Below are 12,536 nucleotides of genomic sequence, written 5' to 3'. Positions count from 1 at the left end.
AGCCATGTACACGAGCCCTGGCCGTACGTATGCGCGAGTAGGCGTTCGAGACCCTACCCGTATGTACGTACGTGGCCGTATTTTCTTTCTTGCACACTGGCCGTTGTACGTACGTGTACATGCTACGTGCGCGCCTCTAACATGCTACGTGCGCGCCTCTACTACGACACGTGTGCGCCTCTACATCCACCAGTATATATGTACGTACACGTTCGCGACTAGAATGACAACGCTACGTACGCTTCGACCAGGTGGGTCCCGACTGTCAGGCACTTCCTTGCCTGCGAAGATGTAGCTGGTGGGTCCCAGCAGTCAGGGGGGCGAATCGTTTTTTTTTCCCGGACACACTTCCTTGCGTGCGAAGATGTAGCTGGTGGGTCCCAGCAGTCAGGGGGAAACATTTTTTTCGTGAAATACAGTGGCCCGTCTGGTGGGTCCCAGCTGTCAGGTGAAGGAATCATTATTTTCCGCATAATAAGGAGGCACTTCCTTGCTGCGGCCGTGGACCCAGCTGTCAGCCTCTCCACGTACAGTCCACGTCCGATGGAAGTCGTTCCTTGACCACGTTGACCACGCCGCGCCGAGAGCACCAGGGCGGTGGACGACGGCCAGGCCTAGGAAGGGGACGACGGGGAGCCGGGGAAGACGCGGCAGTGGAAGCCCGTGCGGAGAGGAGTACGAGGGTTCACTGGTTCGGCTGCGGTGTGAGGCTGCCGTCGCCGCAGGGCCTGGCCAGCGGTGGGAATAGTAGGGGGCGGTGAGGCCTCCGCGGCAGCACAGCCGGCCACGGGAGGCAGGAGCATGCGGCACGACCGGCGCTGCTTTGGGTGGCTGGAGCAAGAAGACCAGAGGTTGAAGAAGCACTACGGCCGTTGGATGGACATCGTACGGTCACTGGAGCTAGAATCGTTCATATTGACTAAAGTTGACAAAGGCCCCCGTCCCAGTCAACTTAGTAGGCCCACAAGTCAGCCTCCCACCATGGTGGGTCCCAGCTAGCAGGGGGAATATTCATTTTTTTATGCGTAATAAGGAGGCACTTCCTTACGTGCGAAGATATAGGTGGTGGGTCCAAGCTGTCAGCGGCGGTAACGTTTTTTTCGCGAAATACAGAGGCCCTTTCGGTGGGTCCCTGATGTCAGGTGGAGGAATCATTATTTTGCGCCTAATAAGGAGGCATTTCCTTGCGTGCGGCCGTGGACCCAGCTGTCGGCCTCTCCACGTACAGTCCACTTCAGATGCATGTCGGTCGTTGACCACGTTGACCAGGCCGCGCCGAGAGCACCAGGGCGGTGGACGACGATGAGGCCTAGGAAGGGAACGACACGGAGGCAGGGAAGACTCGGCAGTTGTTTCCCATGCGGAGGGGAGTACGACTGTACGAGGGTTTACTGGTTCGTCTGCCGTCGCCGGAGAATAACAGCAGGTGTGGGTGAGTAAGGGATGGCTAGGCCAGCGATGGGAGTACGGTGGGGCGGTGAGGCCTGCGCGGCAGCAGAGCCGGCCGCGGGGAAGAGGGAGCAGGCAGTCCCGCCGGCGCTTGTTTGAGCGGCCGGAGCAGGAAGAGCAGAGATTGAAGAAGCACGACGGCCGTTGGAGGGCCATCCAACAGTCACTGCTTGTGCGTCAACTTTTTTTCAGGAAAGCCTCAAATCTGTGGAAAACAGCATACAACCCATCTGCCATTATTTCTAATAATTTACAGCCCATTTGCTAATTCTTAAGGTTTCTTTTGGAGCCCATATTCTTTTTGTTAGCATTACAGCCCATATTGTGGCCACGGTTAAAAAATTATACGAAATGTTGCATATTTCGGTGCGGTCCGAACTGTTTTTAATCCCGAAATTTCGAGTCACATTCAAACTGATTTTAAAAATAAATGTATATCAATATAAAATCCAACAAATTGTCCACGCATAAAAATTAATGCAATTTAAAATCTTGAAATGAAAAAAAGAAATTTGAAAGTAATTGCCGGTTTGATGTGTTTTAAAAATGTATAACCCATTTCTCATTACTGATAGGCCATTTTCTCGTCCAGCCGAATGAAGCTCTCCTCGTCTTGAAAGATTTACAACCCAATAGGCCTGACAAAGCGACTTACTTGGCAAATCACAAAAAAACTGGGCTAGCCATTTTCAGAAAGAAAAAAAACTACTGGGCTGGTCTGTGGTAAACATAAAAGAGAAGGCTGTCTAGACATGCCAGAGTGCCCCGCACAGCCTAGTTGACACCCTGCTTCCGTCTCAAAAACAAATTAGATAAATGCCACAACAAATATGGCGATTCATAAAAATGCCACTGCAATTTCCAAACTTTAAAAAATGCCACTGCAATTTTTGTAAACTTTGGAAAACGCCACTGCAATTTGCAAACTTTGAAAAACGCCACTCCAGACTTCGAAAAATGCCACTGGGGATGGCATGAAATGGCATTTTTCAAAGTTTGGAATTGCAATGGCATTTCTTAGAAACACCAGATTTGGAGTGGCATTTATCAAATTAACCCAAAACAAAAATAACCGGGCGAGCTGCTGGGTCCCTGATGTCAGCCGCTCGTTGTGCAACTCTCTCGTTTATTGACTATGTTGACAATGGTATGGGACCCAGATGTCAGAATCCATTACGAGGAGCCATTTTTTATTGGATTGAAATAAGGAGGCACTTTGCTTGCGTACTGCCATGACCTTGGCGGGTCCCTGCTGTCATCCTCTCCATGTACAATCATCTCCTGGTTGTGTACGCGTCAACTTGGTAGGCCCACAAGTCAGCCTCTAAACCCGTGGAGGACAAATACAACCCATTTAAAAAAATAACAGCCCATTCCATATGTTCAAACGGAAAGTTCAACATTCAGAACAAAGTAACAGGTCTGATCCACTTATAGAGTACTGAACTTTCACGTTGACAACCATCATAGCCAAGTTAACTATCTACTTCCACTAATACTCTAGTAGCGTACAAGTACTAACTTACTCTTAGCTAACTAGACGATGCCGGCCGCCATCTGCGGTACACGCTAAACGCCGGCACCGGCGTCCTCCGCCTCGCCTCGGACTTGCCAGAGGTGCGATAGGGCGCGTTGCTCGCACGCGTTGGCCCTTTCCATGCTGGCGTGGTCCACCGAAGCTTCGGCTTCTAAGCGGGAAACCCACTTGACGAGCTAGTAGTAAAAATCGGCGTCGCGAACGCGTGCGTGCCCGACAGCCTCCAGGGCTATTTGCCGGGCGCCGGCCTCCACGTAGTCGGCCCATGTGCGGGCGCTCTGCTCGCGACTCAGAGCGTCGGTGCGCTGCTGCTCCATGTCCCGCTGGCGGCGCAAATCGGCGATACGCTGCTCATCCGCCAAGCGGTCGCGCTCCAACAACTCCTGCTCCTCCGCCAGGCGGTCGCGCTCCAACAAGTCCTCGATCTCCGCATTGCCATCTAAAGACCGATAGAATGCCTCATCCCTCCGTCTGCCTTCCGGTGAAAAACCGAACACTAGTTCCGGCGGTGACCGCCTCCGGCCACGCCTATCGCGGACGGGCGGGGGCATGGCGGACGTGGCGAGAGCGAGGATAAGTGGCGAGCAACGTCGGGCCGGTGGGGGCTTATGAGGATAGGGCGAGTTGGGTCACGGTGCCACCATAGAAGGCCGAGAAACAGTACTTATAAGCGGAAGGTAGCGCGACGGTCATCGGAATTCAATGCATAATGAAGCAGGCATGGCTTAGCGCGCCAGCTTGCCGTGGAAAACTAGAGAAACTGAAATTCTGACTGTGCCGTCCCGTCCCATCCATGCTGGGTCGCACGCCGGCCTTACGGTCAAATGAGTGCACTCGAATCATCTCCCTCCTTGTCAATAATGATTCCTCGGATTTAAAAGGCCCGCAACAATTAAAGCGCATCTTTTTCGCATCAGTTAGCTGCATTAATTACGGTCGGCTGCATGCGGGCACTCAAAATCGCTCGCAACCAGTACGCGGAGCAGCATGCAACGAGTCGCAGCCGAGGGCATTAATTGATGAACTTTAGCTGGGAGATAAGGCATTTGCGAACGTTGTTGCTAGCAGTTTCTTCAGATTCGCATGTCATTTTCTTCAGAGCAGCTTGTCAGTTTCTTCAGAGGTAGGCATTTCTATTCAAAAAACTGCCACTTCAGATCTTGCGTCACAACTAAAACAGCCAGGAGCGCATTAGTAGGCTAGCTAGTGATCGATCGGTAACTTGTAAACACTGAGCGGACAAATATAAGGAACTGTTAATGCATCTCAATGATTCACAGATCATATACAAATATGTAGCTCCAAAAGCAAAGATCAGCCACAACTAAAACCAACTAGTACGATTCCCATACATAAGATCAACATGTTAATGCGTCTCAATGATTCACAGATCATATACAAATATGTAGCTCCAAAAGCAAAGATCCAGAAAAAACATATGTTCTTCCTACTAACATGGATGCTTCTCTTGGCCAACATTCAGTACAGACTGAATGACAAATTTGTTTGTGAAGTCTACAATTCCTCTTGCAAACGTAAGTGGTTTCACCAACAGCTGGAACCATAGGAATGAACCACACATGATGGAGGAACATCCACTGCAATATGATTTGGTCTTCTCTTGATCACACGGCGAGACTATTTTCGGAATACAAACTTTAACTTAGGCAAAATGATGCCCATTGTATAATCAGACCAAAGCAATGAAGCACCTAGTGTTGGCCAATAAATAGTACAGTACTACTTCTCTGCAGTCCATGAAGTGACTATCCAATCTTTCTGTGTCTATTTTCAAATGACACTGCATGCAGTGACTATACTATTCTCTTGTGCAGTTCAACCAAAATTGCGGTCACTTTGTGTGTTTGCTAAATAGCAACGGGCAGACATCTCTGTCTGCACAAATATCAAGCAGCTAGTAAACATATACCCTACCTTGTATTTTCGGTTTAAACCTGTCTCTTCCCCTTAGATCTGTCATGTTTTGCACTGGACAATTTGATACAGTCATGTTTTGCCCTGGAAAATTTCATACTGAATAGATTTGCTTGTTCAGAGCAGAAATATAGCGCCTATTCTTCATCAGACCAAGGATATCCATGTTCGCAGTGATGGAAGAGGTGAAATCGATACAACCGAAATTGAGCATCCAGTCATTGAATCATGTCCTGCACCTCCAATGTAGGTCCACCCTGCCAATAAATTCACATGCAAACCACTAGTATTACTATCTAATGACAGTACAAAAAGAGTATCAAGATAGTAGCAAACCATGTACCTTCTTAATGAATAGCTCATAGTGCCACCAATTGGATATAAAGGTTTGGGAGAAAACATGCTCCTAATGTTGAACCAGTTGGACTTTTTGTGCAGTTCCACTAAACTCGAGCATCCCTGTTTGCATAGATATTGAAAGTGTGATTACTATAAAAGTGGCACTAGTTGAAGCATAGACTCACAAATATAAGCATTCCAATTTATTAATGGGAAAAGGTAGCAAGACTGTTTCTAACCACCTTTTTGAAGGAATAAATAAGGCAACAGAGGCTGATGTCAGAAAGGCATATATAATTCTTTCTGAAAGAATGATCGATTCCTAACCTTTCCTCTTCTTTTAAGCATATTTTGTGGAGTTCAACTAAAATAAAATGCCATCACCGCCTTGACAATTCAGTGACACTGTACAAAAGGAAATGACTTAACATTACATCATGATGTCAGGTATGTAGTCGACAGGCATTAGAGACAAACTTACAGACCTCCTCCGATAACATAATGAACATTAATTTTAACAAAGGTGTGACTAGCTTTACCGGGATAATTTGAGTGAACTCTACACCCTCTGTTCCTTAATATAAGAGGTTTTTGCGGTTCAGTTTAAAGTACCCAAACGTCTACTAGTATTTAGAAAAATAGGTAGTAGTTTTCTTGAGCACATATCTGGGAAAGCTTGCCACCCTTTATTTATGTCCATACGCTAATGCAACACCATTCGAAATTTCGAATACTACAAATATACACTAATCCAGTGGCTAGTGCAACAGTAGAGTAGTTATTTTATTACAGGGTACAATACAATGGTTTTACTGAACAGATTTCAATAAACTCTGGCACTGGAAGATTTCTATAAGAATTAACAATACAAAATGTAAAGGTAACACATTTCAGCATTGGTATACTAGCTGTGCATGAGCATTAAACCAAATACAAAAGTTTGAAGGTAACTAGCATTATTAACCAATGACAGTATAAAAAAATTGCAAACCATGTACCTCCAAGGTAAATATCATTTCGAACTCGGGGGGACCTTAAAAGTTGCTATCCCAATCTTGATAATCGATCAAACATAAAAACTTGATCGAACGAATCAAGAGAACAGCCGGAGGAGGAGGTGCCCACTCTTAACCTTTCCTCTTGTCTTCATAATTTTTTGTGCAGTTTAACCAAAATAAAATGACATCAGCGCCTTGGCATTTTGGTGACACTGTACAAAAAAATTAACTTATCTCATGAAAGTGAGGCGTGTAATCTATAAGCATTAACAGTGCAAAAATCTGAAGGTAGTAACAAGTTTCATCGTTGGTATACTGGTTGTGCAACATCATTAGAATGCCTTAGTTGAAAAATCTTTAATACATGCACAATCAACAGCTAACCCTGAAATAATCCAGTGACATTAAATGGCATTGCTTAAATTTATCGGTGGCATTAGACTGAGTGCGGCATTAGTTAAATGTGGCATCACTTTAGTAGTAGCATTGCTTGACTTGACTGCTGGCGTTATACTAACAGCAAAAAAGTTAGACTAAGACCATGTGAGGCCCATTCGGACAGTGGGCGCACCGGTACGATGTACCTCCACGGACGCATAGAGTGGTGAGGGAGGTATGGTTGCCCAGAGCAACAAATATCCAGGCAGCATATGTGGATTACGTCCCATTTTTGTTATGTTTAGCCACCTTTTTCCTATGTGAGGACAACAAACCGATCGACCTGGTCATTCTCTATTGCGTTGTCATGCCTTTCTACCCTTCTTCAACCAAGAGACACGAGACTCGTTCCTTAGCTACTGATTTTCCCCTTCTCAACCTAGATGCGGGTTCGATGCCTACTCTCTTGGACAGTACAGTCTCCCTTCCTTTCCTTATTCAACCCAGACATGGATTAGTCTGCATGAAGTAGGGTTTCCTTTAATAGTGAAATTAAGGTTTTCGTCTGCGTGACCAGCAGAGCAGAGGATAGCAAATCGGGAAGATGGTGGAGTGGAAAAAGATCCACATGCAGCGACATGGCAGATGGGGCAATAGAACAAGGGTATGGTTCGAAAAGAGGTAGCATACCCGAGGGTCGGCGGGAAGTGGCTTCGCTCGTGGTCATCGTCCTCCACACGCACTACGATAGCGAGCTTGGGGACGGAGGCCATCCCGCGCGGGCGCTAGGTCTGAGAGGACGGCCTTGTCGTCAGTGCGTGACCTCGCTCGCCGACGACGAGTGCGTCAACACTGCACGTCCTTTTCTTCCCCGGCGGATCTGTGACCACCGGTGAGGAGGGAGAGAGAGGCCATCTTTTTTAGATCTGGAGAGAGGGTGATAGTGTGAGAAGCAAGTGGGCAGCCCTTAGCAAGAAAGCTCTGAAGCTCCAGCCTATATATCTTTTTTATACTACTAGTACTAGAGGTGGAGTAGTGGTAGAGTAGTTTATATTTTCTCTGCAAACAGTACCAGTTAGTCGTGCTTCAAAACTGAACATCACGCCATTAAAAAAATAAAGTCGAGAAATAATGCGGCACCTCGGGCCAACGCGGCCAGATCGCATTTTGCACGAGAAATTACACACGATGTTTCGTTGACATGTGGTCCCGTTCCAACATGTCAGTGAGACGACGGCGAGTCCTTTTGTACAATTTCCGAAAGGACGTGTAGGCCGGGGCGCCTCTTCGTGTACCGTGGCAAACTGGCAACCGTCCACTGACTCTTCGCCTTTCCCTCTCGATTTGGAACTGCTGTCGCATGCTCTTCCTCCCTCCTCCATTTGCCTTCACCCTTCCTTCTGCCATTGTTCGATCGTCTTCTCCATGGAGGGAACAAGCCGGAAACGACCCCGTTATTCTTGCCCCGATCTGAAAGATGACGTGGTGGGGGAACTCATTGATCGGTGCGACGTCGTCACCTCGGCTAGCATGGCAGGTTCGTTCAAGCCCATTCTTGACTCAACTAATAACATCATTACAAGGAACCCAAGGGTACAGGAGCGGTTTGATCTCCCTTATCTTCTTCGCTATAAGCCTGTTCGCATGGGCGCGGACGACGGAGGCCTCGCCTTGTGCAAGTTGATGCCGCTTGATAATGATACGTGTGATGTCAAGATGCCATCGCTTAAGGGTAAGTCCTGGGCTGGCACAAATGGAGATTGGGTTGTTTATATTGGGTACAATTGCGACTGGTAACTTGTGAATGTGTACACTCGTCAGCGGATTCCACTTCCAAAAATCTCCGAGTGCCCTGAGGTTGAGCACACAGATGATCTACGTACGTTCAAATACGATCATGGTGACTGTCGTCTACTGAAGATAGCAATTTGTCGAGTTCCCAACCGCTCTTGGAATTACAAGAACTATCAAGTTGTTGCTATCTTCGACAAGCTTGTTGCCGTCCTTCGTGGTTCGACTGGATGGATATTGCTCAAAAATCAGTTTCTATACACGGATGTGTACTGTGATGCAATTGAATACGAGGATCTTGTGTTTGCTGCCACCACTCATGGCACTGTTTTTGCATGGGATCCTCGTAGTTTCGGTACGTTTGTCTTCCACCGTAATTATAATTGTTTCATCCACATGCATGCGGGTTAGCAAGTTTCCCTTTACTAATTGTTTCATCCACATTCCACCACCTATACTTGAAAAAATTTATAAGCAAGGGGGAGATGACGATGGTGATGATCACGAGCATGAGGAGGAGCAGAACTTATATACTCAGTGGCGCCTGGCAACTAATTCCGATGGATCACCTCTTCTTGTCTGTATACAGTGCACTCAGACTGTTACTACTGGGGAAGCAGGTGTTGTCTCCCATGGTCGCCCTCTCCTGACCTATTCCAACACCCGTTGCATGGTATTCAGGACGGATACTAGTGTGCTAGCGCAAACACCTTCTCCCTGGTTCATTATTGATAGTCTTGGAACAAACTCGCTCTTCCTTGGACCAAACTATCCAATGATGGTGAAAGGCGATCCAGCTGCTGTTGACACAACGTTACTACCATTTATGAGAAGCAACTGTATCTATACCTCCGACATTTCGGTGGTTCCCTACCCTGGTCCTGATATATGCCGCTTCAGCCTGGATGATCAGTCCTGCGTTGCTCTCGATATTGACAATAGCTGGCCCTTCCCAGAGCACCTATGGTTCAAAGCAAGCGTTTCCAACGCCGAGGATTGGTTGAGTTGAAGTTCAATTCATTGCTTGTTATTTGTTGTGTGATGAAAACTTTAGTATTTGCTAGAATGTTTTGTTGGAAATAATCTATAATCCAACATGTATCCTCGTTGTCGTTGTGTGTTGATGACTTGTTGTATTTAATGAATGGTACATTTCAGTTGCGAATGCATGTCATAGACTCAATTTATGAATGGTTTTCGAGTCACTTCTTGGAGTGTGAGTACTGTAGTAGTATAGCCAGCATCCAGTTAGTATATGAAGTTGCCACATCACATAGAGCCAACCTAATATTAGAGTATGCTAGCCCTCCACCGGCGCGCCGCTTCAAATGGCGGAGGAAGTGAGAGGTCGCGTCACCTTGTGTCCAGATCTGAGATGCCACGTGTACCAGATGAATGACTCCAAGTTCGACCACCGTGATGTTAGGTACGAGCCCAGGAACACTGTTGGAGAGACCCCCCTCATAATTTTCCTACATTGGTCGTTTGATTCATAGGATAGAATGCTATAGGATTTTTTCCCTATGTAATCATCTTTTAATTGGCAATCTAGCATCCACTCCAACTTTTGTTTCACTTCCTTTGTTCCTACGAAGAGAGTACTTGCTCTAAATGATGTGCCGCTGCAAGAGCCGCCTATATTTATTAACCATGCTCTAAAAAGGTGGACCAGCTTTGGCTATAGTAGTACTGTACTAGGTTAGTAGGTGACCTTGCGCTTGGCTCTTCTCCTCTTCCGGAAGTCGAACAATAATGATGGTACTACAGTAGTACTTCTGGCAATCTGACACCAAATGAACTGCTGCACGTCCACCGCTTGTAAGCAAAATTTTCTCCTCGTGCTGCGAGCCACCGCGCACGCGTTGGCGAGGGAGAAGGCGTAGTAAGCAAGCTTCTCGTCGTTCTGCGAGTTGACGGGACACATCAAAGTTATTTATTAGTACTCTCTTCAAAAAGGGTCGACCATGTCCATGGCTACCATCCCGTGCTCTGTCATTGAGTATGTGCACTATTCACATATCTTTTTTCCATCATTGATTTTTTGGTACATGGAAATACATCACCAAAATTTTGACTAGAAAAGCAAGACCAAAGAAAACAAGAACCACAAGAATACATTTTAGAAGATATCCAACTTCCATAACTGCTCCTGTAAGTTGGATTAGTGCCTTCTCAATGCATTCATTGTTGATCTGCGGAGGCTCGATCTTGCGTGCTTCTTTCTTCTTCGAGTGTAAAGAAGTAGACGTGTCTAGCCTCTATTCTATCAACAAGTGCACTAGTCTCATCTCTAGCCTCTATGCTAGCTAAAAGTGCTAGAACATCTACTAAATTGTGCTCTATCAATATATCATTGTACTCTTCTTCCCAATACCAAAACTTGCATCCATTCTACACAATAAAATTTTAAGTTAGCACAACTAGTCTAATCCGAGAGCACAACCAAAGATTTGGTCGAGTTCTTCCTCCTTTTGCCGACACGTGGGACATCCAGCATCCAGGTCGTGTCATGCAAGAAAATAGAGTGGTAGGTGAAGCCACGTGATGTGCATCTTAGGTTAAACTATAAATAGAATCTTACTACTCTTGAGTAACTCCAAAAGCGGCCACTGAAGATCTTTATTGGATTTGTTTTTCATCACCAGCACGTCGAGGTGAAAGATGTGCATGTTCAGTGGGTCCTCTTGCGTTTTCACTGACATGTGGGACCGCATATGAGCAAACAGACGATGGGCTCCGCGTGTCTGCTGGCTGGCTGAGAAGAGAGATAGAGGAGGGCCGAGCACGGACTCCAGGAAATTTGTTCTACGTACTCGATATAGTGGGGTGGAATGGGCCATAACTAGCATCCATGTCTAGCAGTACGGCACACGCCACCCACACGAGTCCCATCCGACACCAATTTTCTTGGGAGTCCGTGCTAGCTACAGCCATCTCTTCTCCCTCCTGTTTTCTCAGCCATCGCGCGGTGGGCGGGGTGGGGGTTTGCCGATAGTCGGTTTGCTCAACTGCGGTCCCACTTGTAAGTGAAAATGCAACACAGCACGCATTCCCCCTTGAGCGGCGTGCCGGACAAACCGTGTGGGGGTGCGACGCGAACACGGCAGGCTTTTCCTTTTGAACTTGTAACTTGTAAAATTTGGTTCTGCTCCATGGGGCGACCGATAGATAGAAATAACGATTTTCCCTAGAGTAATGCGAAGTTTGGTTCTGGCACGCTTCATGCATGGAGTACGTAGGAAAATTATGAAGTTGATGCGAAAGGTAAGATAATTACTAGTAGTACCATATACTACTACATGGATTTGACGGAAAGATAAAGATACATACGGATCCATCAACGACATCCTCACGCCCTAGTGCACCGGGTCACCAACCGACGTGTGAGGAGCAGCGGCGTTGGCGGCAAGCTCAACGTGCTTCTAAACAATGCCGTCCAAGGTTGCCCCGCGGTCCAAGAAGGCCAGCGTCCTATCGTCCTCCTCTTGCATGTAGTAGTCCTTGTGGACGATTTGCGCGTAGACGTGGGTGATTATGTCGATGGTGTCTTGCCGCGCCAGGCGCTGCGCGGCGAGCGCGACCTCGAGGTGGACATTCTCTGGCGCTACGGCGGGCAGTCGCAGGGCCACCAGTGCGTCGAAGAGGTTGTCACCATAGAGGCTGTTGAGGGTGGCAGGCATCACAGAGCCTGGGCGCGTGGGCTGGAGGCGTACGTCAAGGTCGTCCGCGAGCTTCTTGACGACGGTGAACTTGTCGAGGAAGCCGACGAGGACCTCGTCGAACAAGGAGACGAAGCTGTCGTCCAAGCGGCCCCTTGCCCTGGCGGCCTCAAGCACTACCTGGAGACATTCCTCGGTGCCAGGATGCAGGCCGGCGTCGTGGACCATCTGGCACAGCCGGCTGATGCTCGCGCTCATCGCCTCCATGGGTCTAGCTTCTAGTCAACTGATCTTGCGATTGGAGTGATCACTCTTGCCCTTAGGTGCGTAGGTGCGTAGGATTTCGTAGATTGGACTGGCGGGAGACTTCATATGAGAAGTGCAGACTGCGTTGAATTCACGTGCGTGTTGGCCATCTACTCCTCGCCCCTCTACTGCACCTGCCTTTGG

The sequence above is a fragment of the Aegilops tauschii genome, chromosome 4 (assembly GCF_002575655.3).
Source record: "Aegilops tauschii subsp. strangulata cultivar AL8/78 chromosome 4, Aet v6.0, whole genome shotgun sequence".
Classification (NCBI taxonomy): Eukaryota; Viridiplantae; Streptophyta; class Magnoliopsida; order Poales; family Poaceae; genus Aegilops; species Aegilops tauschii.
This window is presented reverse-complemented; position numbering follows the sequence as displayed.